This window comes from Odocoileus virginianus, chromosome 4, assembly GCF_023699985.2.
Source record: "Odocoileus virginianus isolate 20LAN1187 ecotype Illinois chromosome 4, Ovbor_1.2, whole genome shotgun sequence".
Lineage (NCBI taxonomy): Eukaryota > Metazoa > Chordata > Mammalia > Artiodactyla > Cervidae > Odocoileus > Odocoileus virginianus.
In genome coordinates, this window is record NC_069677.1 from 48,421,650 (window position 1) to 48,435,822 (window position 14,173).

General features: G+C 47.0%; 1 pseudogene; it reads left to right on the top strand.

Annotated features, from left to right (window-relative positions):
- The first annotated feature begins 834 nt into the window (after positions 1-834).
- Positions 835-12,961, top strand: LOC110149246 (uncharacterized; annotated as a pseudogene).
- The last annotated feature ends 1,212 nt before the right edge of the window (positions 12,962-14,173 follow it).

A 14,173-nucleotide genomic window follows, 5' to 3' on the forward strand; every position in this document is an offset into this window, starting at 1 on the left:
TGAGCCAAGGTTTTCTCAAAGCGCTTTGGGCTATGCCCAACTTCTCCTTTCACAATGGACTGGATAAAATCGCCTTGAGAACAGTACAGTCATGGAAGAGGGGAAGATCTGGGGCTTGGCCACAGGGATATTCAGCATTAGAGATCCAGCTGAGGTGAGTGACGCAGTGGGCGAGACTGAAAAGAGTGAAGTCGGAGGCATATTAGGGAAGTGTGGTGTCAGAAAAACTGCTCTGGGCATTTGCTGTTTTTGCTGTCCCGGAGTCAGTCCATTTTGTGTGGTAACAGGACCTCAAATATGCTTTAGGGGAACCACCCTTTCCTCACTCTAATACTCAGGATTGGGGTGAATTCAGCTCTCTCGTAGGTGGAGCATTTAACTCCAGTCTGAGCCAATCAATGCCTTCCATCCCCTGGCCATAGTGGTAGGTTCAGGAATGGACACTGAACTCAGGATAAGACAACAAGACCAATCACTGCTAATCCCAGGACTTCCTGGCTGAGGCATAATTTTTCTTGCCAGAGTTGCACATAATTAAATGAGAGAGCAGAGTTTATGGTGGCCATCTTGTCACTATGAAGGGACAGTATGTTTCAGAATGGAGCCAATTTGGAGAAAATGAAGCCAAGAAATAACATATAAAGAAAGCGGTCTTAGTAACTCTGTCTGAGCTCCTGAATCAGACTGTGTCTAAAACCAGCATCACCAGGACAGTGATTCTATGAGCCAATAAATTATCGCTTAGCTTTGTCACCGTTCTCACCAGCAATGAAGTCTTAACTAATGGAGAAAGCAAGAGACAAGACACTTCAAGGAGTATTGAACTGCAATACGATGAGAGGTTTAAACCAAGTAAGAAAACTTGCCAAGTCCAGAGAATTTGGCGAGTTGGTGGCTATCAAGAGCCTTAACAAGACCAGTTCTGGTGCAGTGGCAGGTTGGAAACTAGATCTGGATGGCTCTGAGGAATATCCTCCAAGAATGTGCATTATCAGTCATGGCTTCTAGTGGATAAAAGGGAGCAGAAAGAGCCCTGGACGGAGAACCAGGAGATCTGGACCACAGGTATGGCAGCCACTAACCAGCTGTGTCTCCTTGGGCAACCTGCTCACTTAATCTCCTGGGGTGTAACAGCTGCCTCATCGATCAAGTGATTACCCCTGCCTTACACCCAGGGTCCCTCTAGCTCTAAAACTCTCAGTATTTCTAAATTTCTCAGTATTTTGTTAAAAGTCCGCACACTTGCTCTGTTCTGAAACTTAGTGGAAGAATAAGTCATCCAAATGTATCCAGGTTCCATGAGCACTCTCTCCAATGTTGCTAAGTTAAATTCTCCTTGGTTATATCATTTCACTGAAGGTCACATCACGGATGTGGTTGGCTTGGGCAGAGCACTGGGGGGTGTCCCCTGCCTCTGGCATGCTAGACTCTCTTCTCTGTGACCATCCACGGCTGACACTGTACCCACGTGTGCTGTCTGGGGTGGTCCACTCTGCTATTCTCACCGTTGGTCTCATACAGAAGACACAATTTATGGCTCCATAATATCTGGCCAGGGGAGTTTCATAGGCCTTTTGAGCCTCTGAAAGGAAAATATATTGGCAGAGTCTTTCCGCTCTTTGGGCTTCCCTAGTAGCTCAGTTGGTAAAGAATCCGCCTGCAATGCAGGAGACTCTGGTTTGATTCCTGGGTCAGGAAGATCTTGTGGAGAAGGGATAGGCAACCCACTCTAGTATTCTTGGGTCTCCCTTGTGGCTCAGCTGGTAAAGAATCCGCCTGCAATGTGGGAGACCTGGGTTTGATCCCTGGGTTGGGAAGATCCCCTGGAGAACGGAAAGGCTACCCATTCCAGTATTCTGGACTGGAGAATTCCATGGACTGTATAGTCCGTGGGGTTGCAAAGAGTCAGACACTACTGAGCGAATTTCACTTTCACTTTTCCACTCTGGACTTCATTCCATGGGCCTGTCCCATTGCAAACTGAACATTGTCCAGGAAGCAAAACATGCAACAAAGGTCACTGGCTATTAAAAGGCATTCTTCTTATTTAGCTCAATCAGGAACAGGATAGGAGAGGTTAATTTTTCAACAGAATAACATACCGTATATATCAGCACTAACAATGTGGTTTTATTTCCCTGAGTCAGCTTTAAAAATAATGTTGACTTTTATGGTCGATACATTATAGATCACCATATTTATGTCAGAACATATTGGCATGAAAATAAATCAATGAAAATATTAATACGTGAGCCTTGTGTTTAAATGAAACCCCTTGCAACTCCACACCTTCCCCTTGTATTTCACCATGGCACTTTCTGAGCCCTCACCTCTGACGTGTTTTACTGAACATGACATTGAGGCCTTCACCTCTGACATGTTTTACTGAACATGACATTGAGGCCTGATTTTACTGTCTGCAACTTTTGTTTTTCATACATCTTGCATATAATGAGGTTCAAAAAATATCCAGTTAGTTCTTTTACCATAAACATACATATCTGCATTCCATCATTAATAGGACTGCTGACTCAAATAGTTTATGCATGAACAAAATATCTCAGAGTCAAATCTCTGACTGGTATACTATTAATAAATGAAACTCTCTGTGTTGGAGACCACCTTCAAATATTACGTTTGCTATCGACAATCACTTTTAAGAGTCATGACAAGTTTCTGTTATAAACATGCATTTTAGAAAGCAAGTTCACAATATAGACATTATTAAAGAAAATTGGGTTTAGTGGAAAAGAAAATCCATTCTCTTAAGTGTATCTTCTCTTTCTAACACGCTTCTGTACTCACAGAACATGCCAAGCGCCAGCTGCCCAGAGCCCTCTTCGGAGGGGGAATCATCTTTCTGAAAGCCTCCCCAGAACCAGCAGCCATGGGTGTGCGCCCATCAAGTGCGACCTGCTCCTGCCTCCATGATCCCATCCAGCAGCCCCTGGGCACCAGAAAGGGGCCACCAGGCAGCCAGGAGGTGTGCAGACCCCCAGCGTGCCAGAGGCCCGGTGTGGCCGTCCTGGCCAGACAGGAATTAACGGTGACCACCTGGGCCAATCAGTCTCTCGGGAAAATTCCCAAGTTTCCGTGGGCAGAGTTAGCCATCTGCGGCAGTGATGGAAGGCGAAGGAAGCCCAGAGGGAAAGCTGGGTCAGGGGGAGCAAGGAGGAAGCAGGAACTGAACAGAAAAGCAACGAAATAGAGGGAAAAAGAAAAGGGTTGAAGGTGTCAGTTAGGACAGCAGAAAGAGGCCACTAGGGGTAGTCCTCAGGTCCTCCCCCATATTTAATTCACCACCAACTCACATTCATTTCCCTCCTAAATAGCCACTGAATACACCCAGAGCTCTCTGGGTGAGGGTGTATACCCTCACCGCTGAGGTCAAAGCTACCGTGATGTCCCTGGTGGACTAGAGCAAACACTCCCCACCTGTCTCCAATGCTCCCCGCTCCACTCTCTACACAGCATCTAATCAAGTCATGCCATTCTGTTTCTCAGACACAGACACACACACACATACACATTAAACCCTTCAGTAGGAAAAATCAATTAGATCTAAATGAGGAAGGCTTTCTATATGCTAATTGGAGAAGGAAATGGCAACCCACTCCAGTATTCTTGCCTGGAGAATCCCGTGGACAGAGGAGCCTGGTAGGCTACAGTCCATGGGTTCGCAGAGTCAGACACGACTGAGCAACTTCACTTCACTTCATATGCTAATACAGAAGAATATCTTTATGACCTCAGGGTAGAGAAGGAGTCTTAAACCAGAGCCAAAAGGTACAAACCATAAAAGAAATATTGATCATTTCAACTATGTTAAAATTAAGAACTTTGTTTCCTAAAAAGATATATATATATGCCCTTAAGTCTGGGAAAGCCAGAGTAGGAAAACAAAGACTTGTAACATGAGTAACAAAATATTTTTATCCAAAATATGTAAAGAACTCCTAAAACTCAATAGCAAAAGGGCAGACAACTCAATAGCAAAAAAAAAAAAAAAAACAAGAAGAAACTACAAGAATCACTTCACACAAAGAAGCGGGTCCAGATGCGGCAGGAGCCCCTCTCCCACACAGAAGCAGCACAGGGCATGTGGGGAGGGAGAAGAACGCCTCATAGGGCCAAAAAAAAAAAAACCCAAAAATAGGGTTCAGTGAGAGTCTTGCCAGAGGGTAAGAGTGGCCCAAGGTAGGTCCTTCCTTCACCAGGCCACTCCCCTGTCCCTCACCCCTGCTCCCTGGAGTTGCTCTCCCAGACACGAAGGTACCACATCATCCTCCTTCTCCCCCTGAGTCCAGAGCCACGGCGGCTTCCTCCCTCCACTCCCCGCCCACCCCGCCCTAGCAACACCCTAGCAACAGGAAAGGCTCTGACAGTGGACTGCACATCCATCAGCGTGTTAGTGCTGTAAACGGCCTTTTAGGGAAGCTGTAAGGAGCCTGAGGCCTGAGGGTAAGAGAGAATGAAGGCAGGGTCCCGAGATACAGGCCCTCTACCCTGCCGATGCCTTGGGCAACTTTACCGCTAGTTCTTGAGCCCCAGGCACTGACACTGATCTCCCCTCTTGCCCCAAACCAAAGCAGCTTTCTACATTTCTGCACACAGCACACAAGCAAAGACTCAGTTATGATGTCTTTAAAGATCTTTGATGCCAGATGAAACGAAAAGGAAAAAGTTTCCTAAAGAATTCCTTTCAGGGTCATGACGCCAGAGGAAATGATGGACTTCCAGAACCACAGGACTTTATAGCTATTTTTACTGCACCATTAATGTAACAAAAAAAAAAAAAAAAAAAAATCTGATTTCAAAGTCATTGAGGGTGTGGTATTACATATTTGTATAGGTGAAGTAAAAACATTACTTCTTCAGTAGTGATTATTTTTCCAGACAGTAACATCAGCTTCAGAGCAGCCACCCTCTCTGTTGTGACAATACAATGTCAGAGCAATGCTTCCCAATCACTCCCTGTGTTTACACTAATTTGAAGCTGCCAATTTTGTCAGATCCTTGTCAACAGAAAACAAAAATGTGCAAGCTGCTATATAAATTAATTATTGAAATTAAGTACTCACAGTCTCTAGATACTCTTCTAAATTATTTAAAGGATCCAATTTGCTTTTCCTTGTGGAAGAAAAAAGCCCTTGCATTCTTATGTTTGGGGACAATTCACACATGGAAAAGAGATCTAGGTACACAGCAGGCATAAGCCCACACTGCAAAAATATAATACAAAATTATTAAAAGGCTAATCACCACCTTTCATCTTAAGACTCAAGGTATAGTTTAAAACTGGGTTGCTATGTAGGTCTCATTCTTGAGTTTTTTTCAAGATTTTTTTCTTTTGTGATGACCATTTTTTTAAGTCTTTATTGAATTTGTCACAATATTATTTCCATTTGATGTTTTGATTTTTTGGCCATGAGGCATGTAGGATCATAGCTCCCCGACCAGGGGTTGAACCTGAACCCCCTACATTGGAAGGTGAAGTCTTAACCACTGGACTACTAGGAAAGTCCCTTGACAGTTTTTTAAAACTCAGATCTGTCTTCTCTCTCTTTACCATTATCTCCAGATCAAGTTTTTCAACTAGAGTTCTGCGATGCAGGAGACCTGGGTTCAATCCCTGGGTTGGAAAGATCCCCTAGAGAAGGAAATGGCAACCCATTCCAGTATTCTTGCCTGGAGAATTCCATGGACAGAGGAGCCTGGTGGGCTACAATCCATGGGGTCACACAGAGTCAGACATGACTGAGTGAGTAACACTTATACTCTGCATTCTATAAAAGGCACTACTTCTAGTGACTTCAGGGATGACCTGCTTTTCTTTTTCCCTTCTTTCTTTGTTATGTGATTAGGTGGGTGAGATGGGGGAAGGTAGCTTAAAAAAAAAAATTAGAAATCCTCTGGAAACCTGGGAATTTGCTGTCTCTGCTTTGTAAAGGAAGCCCAGGTTCCCCCAAAACATCACAGATAGGACTTCCACTGCACCTCAGTTTGCTCAGCTGTAAAATGGTGAAAACTCAACATTCAAAACACTAAGATCATGGCATCCGGTCCCATCACTTCATGGCAAATAGATGGGGAAACAATGGAAACAGTGACAGACTTTATTTTCTTGGGCTCTAAAATCACTGCAGATGGTGAAGAACTGACTCATTGGAAAAGACCCTAATGCTGGGAAAGACTGAAGAGAGGAGGAGAAGGGGATGACAGAGGATGAGATGGTTGGATGGCATCACCGACTGGATGGACATGAGTTTGAGCAAGCTCCGGGAGTTGGTGATGGACAGGGAAGCCTGCTGTGTTGCAGTCCATGGGGTTGCAAAGAGTCGGACACGACTGAGCGACTGAACTGAACCAAACTGAAAATGGAGGAAGTAATTCTGGCTTTGCGTATCTCACAAATCTTTTTATAACTCAATCTCAGCAAGGCTGCTTTCAGCTGATTGCAACACCATTTTATTGTGGGAACCTAACATAGTAACTTTAGATAAAAGACCAGTAGGAGGTGGTTTAGCTGGTGGGATATTTTCTGTATGTCCTCAATAAATTATATCCATTCACAACTACTAGGCCTGGACCTAAAACCAATCCCAATTCCTGCTTTCATTTGGAGGGGAAAAAATTATAAACTGTCAGTCTTCATCGCCACCTAGTGGTTCATTGACCAAATAACACCAAGCTCTCTAGTGGATTTGAAACACAGGAAAAGTAATTCAAACTACTAACTCCTGTAATCCACCACCTAATTAAATGTACCTTGGGGTCCCATTTTAAAAACTTATTGAAAGACAAATTATGTTGCGAATATGAAAAATAAATTTATAATTCACCTTTATAAATTAAGAAATCTTTATAAATTAAGTAATGCATACATTACATTAGCTTTTTTTGGTTGCACCATGCAGCATGTGGCATCTTAGTTCCCCAACCGGGGATCAAACCACCGCCCCCTTCAGTGGAAGCACAGAGTCTTAATCACTGGACCACCAGGGAAGTTCCCTACAGCAGCTTTTTGAGAAACCTCCATACTGTTTTGCACACCATTGTGAGAGGGGCATTATAGGGGTGGAGAGTGGGAGGGACAAACTCCTGGGTGTAAGACAGGCTCAAGGATTTACTCTGCAACACCGGGAGCACAGCCAGTATTTTGTAACAACTCTTAATGGAGTGTAACCTTTTAAAATTATGTTAAAAATAAAAATCCTAAAGAAATGCATCTATTTATCAACAGTTTTTTCAGAGTAAATGTAAAAACAAATCTACTGTCTGAAAGCATTTATAAGACTCCATTAAGTAGCTCCATTTCTCCAAGAAAGGTCTCTAGATATAGGTAAAATATTAAAATCAATTTATAGATTAAACACTTGTAGAATATAAGAGTGGCATTCAAAAACGGAAATAAGAAATGTCCACTTCTTTGGCCCAAAATCTTTTTTAAGGGAGATCTTATTTTCTCACTTCAACAACCACTCCTCCACAACTGAAAGCAGTAATATTTCATTGTTACTCAAATTTATTCATAACTTTTCCCTTTTCTGAACTCTTAAAGTACACATCTTACAGATACTTGTTAAAGGAGAAAGAAGAGCCCTTTCTTCATCCTGGCTGAGTCATTTCTCTGGGTAGTGGTAACTATTTCAAACCATGAAAATGATAAAGACTTTCCTGTTCCCATGGAAGAAGAACAACTAAAGAGCCTTTTGATGAAAGTGAAACAGGAGAGTGGAAAAGTTGGCTTAAAATTCAACATTCAGAAAACTAAGATCATGGCATCTGGTCCCATCACTTCCTGGCAAATAGATGGGAAAACAATGGAAACAATGACTGACTTTATTTTTTGGCTCCAAAATCACTGCAGATGGTGACTGCAGCCATGAAATTAAAAGACACTTACTCCTTGGAAGAAAAGCTATGACCAACATAGACAGCATATTAAAAAGCAGAGACATTATTTTGCCAACAAAGGTCCGTCTAGTCAAGGCTATGGTTTTTCCAATAGTCATGTATGGATGTGAGAGTTGGACTGTGAAGAAAGCTGAGCACCAAAAAATTGATGCTTTTGAACTGTGGTGTTGGAGAAGACTCTTGAGAGTCCCTTGGACTGCAAGGAGATCAAAGCAGTCAATCCTAAAGGAAATCAGTCCTGAATATTCATTGAAAGGACTGATGCTGAAGCTGAAACTCCAATACTTTGGCCACCTGATGCAAAGAACTGACTCACTGGAAAAGACCCCGATGCTGGGAGGGATTGAAGGCAGGAGGAGAAGGGGACAACAGAGGATGAGATGGTTGGATGGCATCACCAACTTGATGGACATAAGCTTGAGCAAGCTCCCGGAGTTGGTGATGGACAGGGAGGCCTGGCATGCTGCAGTCCATGGGTCACAAAGAGTCGGACACGACTGAGCAACTGAACTGACTGACTGATTCCCCTGGAAAGATATCCATCGTGGTACTCAGAGGTCATTGCTCCATGGATGATTACCCAAGGCTCCTGTTTAGCAGAGAGCCAGAAACAGGCCTAGGCTCTTGGAGACTCACAATGGGAAGAACTCTGAGCTTCAGCCCTGGGACCCATCTAACACATTCAGGATTATTACTTCATTATTTCCTCAAGCCCCTTATCCCCACTGAGTTCAACAGTGAAACAAATTCCAACCCTAATCATATCAGTCTTTTTGAAAGGTCTTGAAGAAATGGCGACAAAGAGGAGAAAACGCATGACACAGCCACTTTTTAGAAGTGAGGATGTCTCTTCTCCCAAGAATTTCATTCATTGTGAAAACTGTCCCCCAAATTCTCTTCTCCTATAAAACCCGAGCCTGCTTCTCTACCATTCTAGGTCTTTCCACTTTTGCTGTGAACAGCTACATAGCCCTCCAATGCTTCTTCCCAATGAATGGAGGAAGCTAGTTCTAGAGAGACAGGAGAAAAGTCAGGGGATTGCAGAGGCTAGAAAAGTGGCTTCAAGAAGGAGGTGCTCAACATCATCCCAGATTTTGGTGAGTGAATTAACCATTATAGTCTGCGTTTTGCTCCTTCCTTTCTCCATGATAGCAGCCTCAACGATGCACTGGTCCAAACACTGTGTAGTTCCCTTACGTGATGCCTTGACTAAGGATGGTCAACCTCTCCCTTAAACAGCTGTCCCTCCAGACTGAGTAAGGGCTTCCCAGGTGGTGCTGGTGGTGAAGACCCCACCTGCCAATGCAGGTAGACATAGAGACATGTGTTCAATCCCTGGGTTGAGAAGATCCCCTGGAGGAGGACATGGCAACCCACTCCAGTATTCTTGCCTGGAGAATCCCCATGGACAGAGGAGCCTGGTGGGCTATAGTCCATGGGGTCACAAAGAATCAAAAAGACAGAAGCGACTGAGCACACACATATGACTTTGTAGGTGACACATTTCAGACCACAGCAGAAGGTCATAGCCAGGAAGAAAAGTGACCTTGTCTGTTACCAGGTGGTAATGCGACTCACCCGCTCACCCTCCCACATAAGCCAAAGAGCTTAGTCAGAGCACCGTAGTCTCTAGGAGGAGGAAAAGGAAAGGTGGGAGCAGAACCAGAACCTGTTGGGTCACCCCCTTATGATACCCTGCACGCCTCTCTTCCAGCTGATTCTCCCAACAACCTCACCAGGAGGCCGTGGCTCAGAGAAAGAAGATGACTTGCTCCTTCACACCATACTCACAGTCCTTGCCGAGCTGGGCTTGGAGGGCTTCTTACCACAGTCGTGAGGGGGCAGAAGCCCACAGCCCACCTCAGGAGCAAGCCCTCCACCCTGGGGGGCTCAGCCAGCCCTGCAGGGGTGTCTCCTCTGACTCGAGGCTTCCTCACAGTAAAACAGAGCTCGGGCTTCATCCCCAAGGCTGCTCAGAGGACTACACGAAATCACAGTGTCAGCTGGCGGGCCCGAGCCAGCATGGAACCAGGCCAGTGCCACTCCTCAGCATCCCCCTGAGAGCCCAGGGCGAGCTGGGAAGGCAGTTTCGCTGAAAATAACTAAGCATTGGCCAGCCCTCCATGTGGACGACAATAGGGGACAAAATGAATGAAAATGTCATTCTTCCTATGAATACTCACCCAGCCAAAAAGCTTTGCTCTCCCAGTCAGGCGGATCTTAAAGTCGGTCAACAAGCCCCTTGCCTCAGAACATCGGTCGCGGCCTTCAAGCTTCAGGCTTCAGATCAGCACTGGCCTCACTGGCCCCCCACCGCCAGCCTCAGGTATACCCTCAACTCTTCCTCTGGCTCATGCCCCATGTTCAATTGGTCCCATTGTTCCTGCTTCAGAAGTGCCTCTGGGATCAGGGCCTCTCTCCTCATCAACCCACATGGGCTCGCTGGGGTCCCTAGCATCTCCCACCCGCAGGCACTGCCCGGGCCCCCTTACAGTCTGACTGGTCCAGGCTCGCTTCTGGGCCTTCTTCCCACACTGCCTTACCCATCACAGTCCTGCTTAAGCACATCCATCCTCCTTACCGCATCCTTGCAGTTCAGCCCCCACACAGGTCATCCCGCCATCCCAGGACTCTTCAGCTCTGTCTCCTTGCATGTGCTATGCCTCCAAGCCCACCCCTCAAATGCCCTTCACCCTTCTTTCCCAGCAAGCTCCTCTTGGTTCTCCCAAGCAGCTCCTGTGGCACCAAACCCAAGTCTCCCCTCGACTCCCTCAGCATCCTGCTGGTTTTTGCAGCACTTGGGGACCATTTCCCATGCGGCAATGCAATCAGCTGTATCTGCTTGTCTTCCCCACCAGATTCTGAGAGTCTGGAGAGCAAGTGCTATGCCCATCTTTTTTCCATATTGCCTGACCAACAGGTGCTCCATAAGTGCTTGTTGACTGATAGAATGCATGAGGTCTCTGTTCTTTCTGCTGTGAGTAAAGATCTGGATGTTACAGTTTACCCCCAAATTACCCAAAGTACACTTTTCCCTCTTTGCTTGTATTAACTCATCTTTCTGAAGATGAGCCCCTAGAAACCAACTTCTTGGAAAGTTCAGGCTTCATCTCAGGCACCCCTGTAGGTCTTGTGCTGGCTAATTTCCCAATGCATCAGGCACACACAGCTGTCTCAGCTCCGTGGCTCTGCTTGTTGGATTTGCTTTGTCAGCGGGGACGAGGGTAAGAAAGAATCTGCACCTGGCTTCACAACTCAGATGCGTTTTCTTGGAAGTCTAGGATGCTGAGGTGTTTAACAAGCAAATCAATCTCGGGATTCAAATACGCAGTTAATAAATCCTGAAAGAGATACAAATCGAAATCCTCTCGCAGAGCCTGCAGGCAAAACCCATGCTTTCCCTAATCCTCCCTAACCCCCATGGATCACTTTCCACTGCCACCAAGGCATGTATGTGGGGTTAGGGCCAGGTTGCAGGAAATACTGCCCTCTACGGATGCACCAGCATCTTCAGCTGGGAGAGGTCCCCTTGGAGGTTTCCTAAGTCTGTGCAAAGTAGTCTACCCAAAGAACAAGCCACAGCGCTGGAGGTGGTGTGCCCTGCTTAAATGACGGCGGCACCTTTTCCTGCCACCATAGGTATTCGAGCTTCCTATCAACCCAGCCTGGAGCCAAGAGCACACAACTCGGGGTCAGGGAGGCCCTGTGGACCTGGTAAGTTGAAAAGCCCTCCTTTAAAATCTGCTTTGCCCTTGGTGTTAGCTCTATTTTTTTTTTTTTTTTTTTTTACTAGCACTGGTCTCTCTTGAACAAGGACTTTGACCAGACTTCATGAGTTAATGCCAAGTCCAGGCAGAAACTAATACTCAGCTGAGGCCGTGATGCTCTGCTATCCACTCTGTTTCCTCCCAGGGGAAGGAGAAGCAGGAAGATCGGTGCCCCGCACCACCACCCCCCCCCCCCGGGGGGGAGATGGAGAAGCCGGACACCAACATCTCAGCGGAAGGAAGATCCTGCCATTGCTCGGAGGAATACAAGCAAATCTACCTCTCCCTGACCTACAGCATCATCTTTGTGCTGGGGCTGCCGCTGAACGGCGCCATCCTGTGGCTCTCCGGGCGCCAAGCCAAGCGCTGGAGCTGCGCCACCATCTACCTGCTGAACCTGATGGTGGCGGATCTGCTGTCCATATCGACGCTGCCCTTCCTCATCGTCACCCACTCCCTGGGGGACTCCTGGCCCTTCGCGGGGCTGCTCTGCAAGCTGGTGCGTTTCCTGTTCTACGCCAACCTCCACTGCAGCGTGCTGCTGCTGGCCGGCATCTCCGTGCACCGCTTCCTGGCTGTGTGCCACCCGCTGCGCTCGCTGCCCTACCGGACCCGCCGGCACGCCCTGCTGGGCGCCACCGCCGCGTGGGCACTGGTGGGCATCCAGCTGCTGCCCACCCTGGTCTTCTCCCACACAGACGACATCGACGGCCAGCTGATCTGCTCCGACACGACCAGCGCGGACCGCTTCGACCAGTTTTTCGTCTACAGCATGGTGCTGATGCTGTCCGGCTTCGTCCTGCCCTCCTTGATCACCTTGGCGTGCTACTCCCTGACGGTCAGGAGCCTGGCCGCGCCCGCGGAGACCCTCACGCGGACCATCCTGCTGCTGTCTGGCCTCTTTGCCCTCTGCTTCCTGCCCTTCCACGTCTCGCGCTGCCTCTCTCTCACCCTCTGCTTCCTGTCCTCAGACGACTGCCAGCTCCTGACAGCGGTCAGCCTGGCCTACAAGATACGGAGGCCTCTGGTGAGCCTGAGCAGCTGCCTCAACCCAGTCCTCTATTTCCTGGCGGGTGGGAACAGAGCCAGGCTCTTCCAGGGACTGGGCCACAAGCTGGGTGAGCCCCCGGCCGGAGCCAAGGGACAGAGGCCCGGGGGTGGGCAGGTCTGGGTCCTGCCGAGATGAAGTGCAGGGGGAGGACTCCAAGATGTCGACAATGCCTTGTCTGAACAGAGTCAGGAGCTCTTGGGAGAGAGACTCCCACGAGGTCTCCTAGTGGGGTCCTGAAAGGACTTTAATTTTGATCCTAAGTGGTTTTAAAATAAGAATATGGAAAGAGCTACCAACACAAAGGAAAACTTTCTTAGTGAAGCTGACATTTATCTCTCGTCATTCAGATTTCAGCTCACACGTCACCTTCTCCAAAGACGCTCCTGCCACCCTAGCCGACGTTGACCTCTCTCCCCCTAAACCAATCTCTATTATATTTCCTGATTTATTGTCATATTGTAACACTTATGAGGACCTGGACGTGTTCGTTTACTTAATCTTGGTCTCGTCCCCCTAGGACGCAGGCTCCAATAGGACAGGGACCTCACCTGAGTGCTGTCCCCTAACAGCCTCCACCGCAGGATCCAGCACGCAGTGAGAGTGTAACAGGCGCTGAAGGAGGAAGTGGGTGGCTGGCTGGATACACGGAGCCCTTAATGTAAAGAGCACTTTACAATAACTCCTCTCGTCCTCCCAACAGTCCCTGGAGGCAGGAGCTATTGCTAGCCCCTCTGACAGATCAGGAAACTGAAGCACAGAGCTTAAAGTAGCTTATCCAAGGTCACCCAGCTGGAGAACGCCCAAATCATAGTGCTGGACGGGAGCTTCGAACCCAGGCACTGGCTCTGAGGAACACAACCCTAAGATTGAAGCAGATGGCCCAGTCCAAATACTCCTCAAGAGCTGGCTGAGCTTTTGTTGACAGTCCCAGCTCACCTGTTTACATAACTTCTGTGACCTGAAGACAACTGTTGTGGTCCCAGCCTTTTTGGCACCAGGGACTGGTTTCATGGAAGACAATCTTTCCATGCAGCAGGGGTAGGAAGGGATGGTTTCAGGGTGATTCAAGTGCATTTATTGTGTACTTTATTTCTATGATTATTACATCAGCTCTACCTCACACCACCAGGCATTAGATCCTAGAGGTTGGGGACCCCTGGTACAAAGTGTGTGGTCTTTTACTACGCTTCTTAACCAGTGTTCTGGTTAAGGTCAGAAAAGGCTCTGCAGGGTAAAGTGGCTGCAGAAATGATGATCCACCTTATTCATACAGGAACATAATGTCTCAGTTATGACAGAAAAGTTCTACCACTGTCATAAATCACAAGTTGATGCTCATCTTCTTAAAAAAAAAAAGTAATACAAAAACAGAAAAGACCTTTAAAAAAACCTCTTATATTTAAACAATAATGATCTCTAAGGAGCTCTCAGGTCTAAA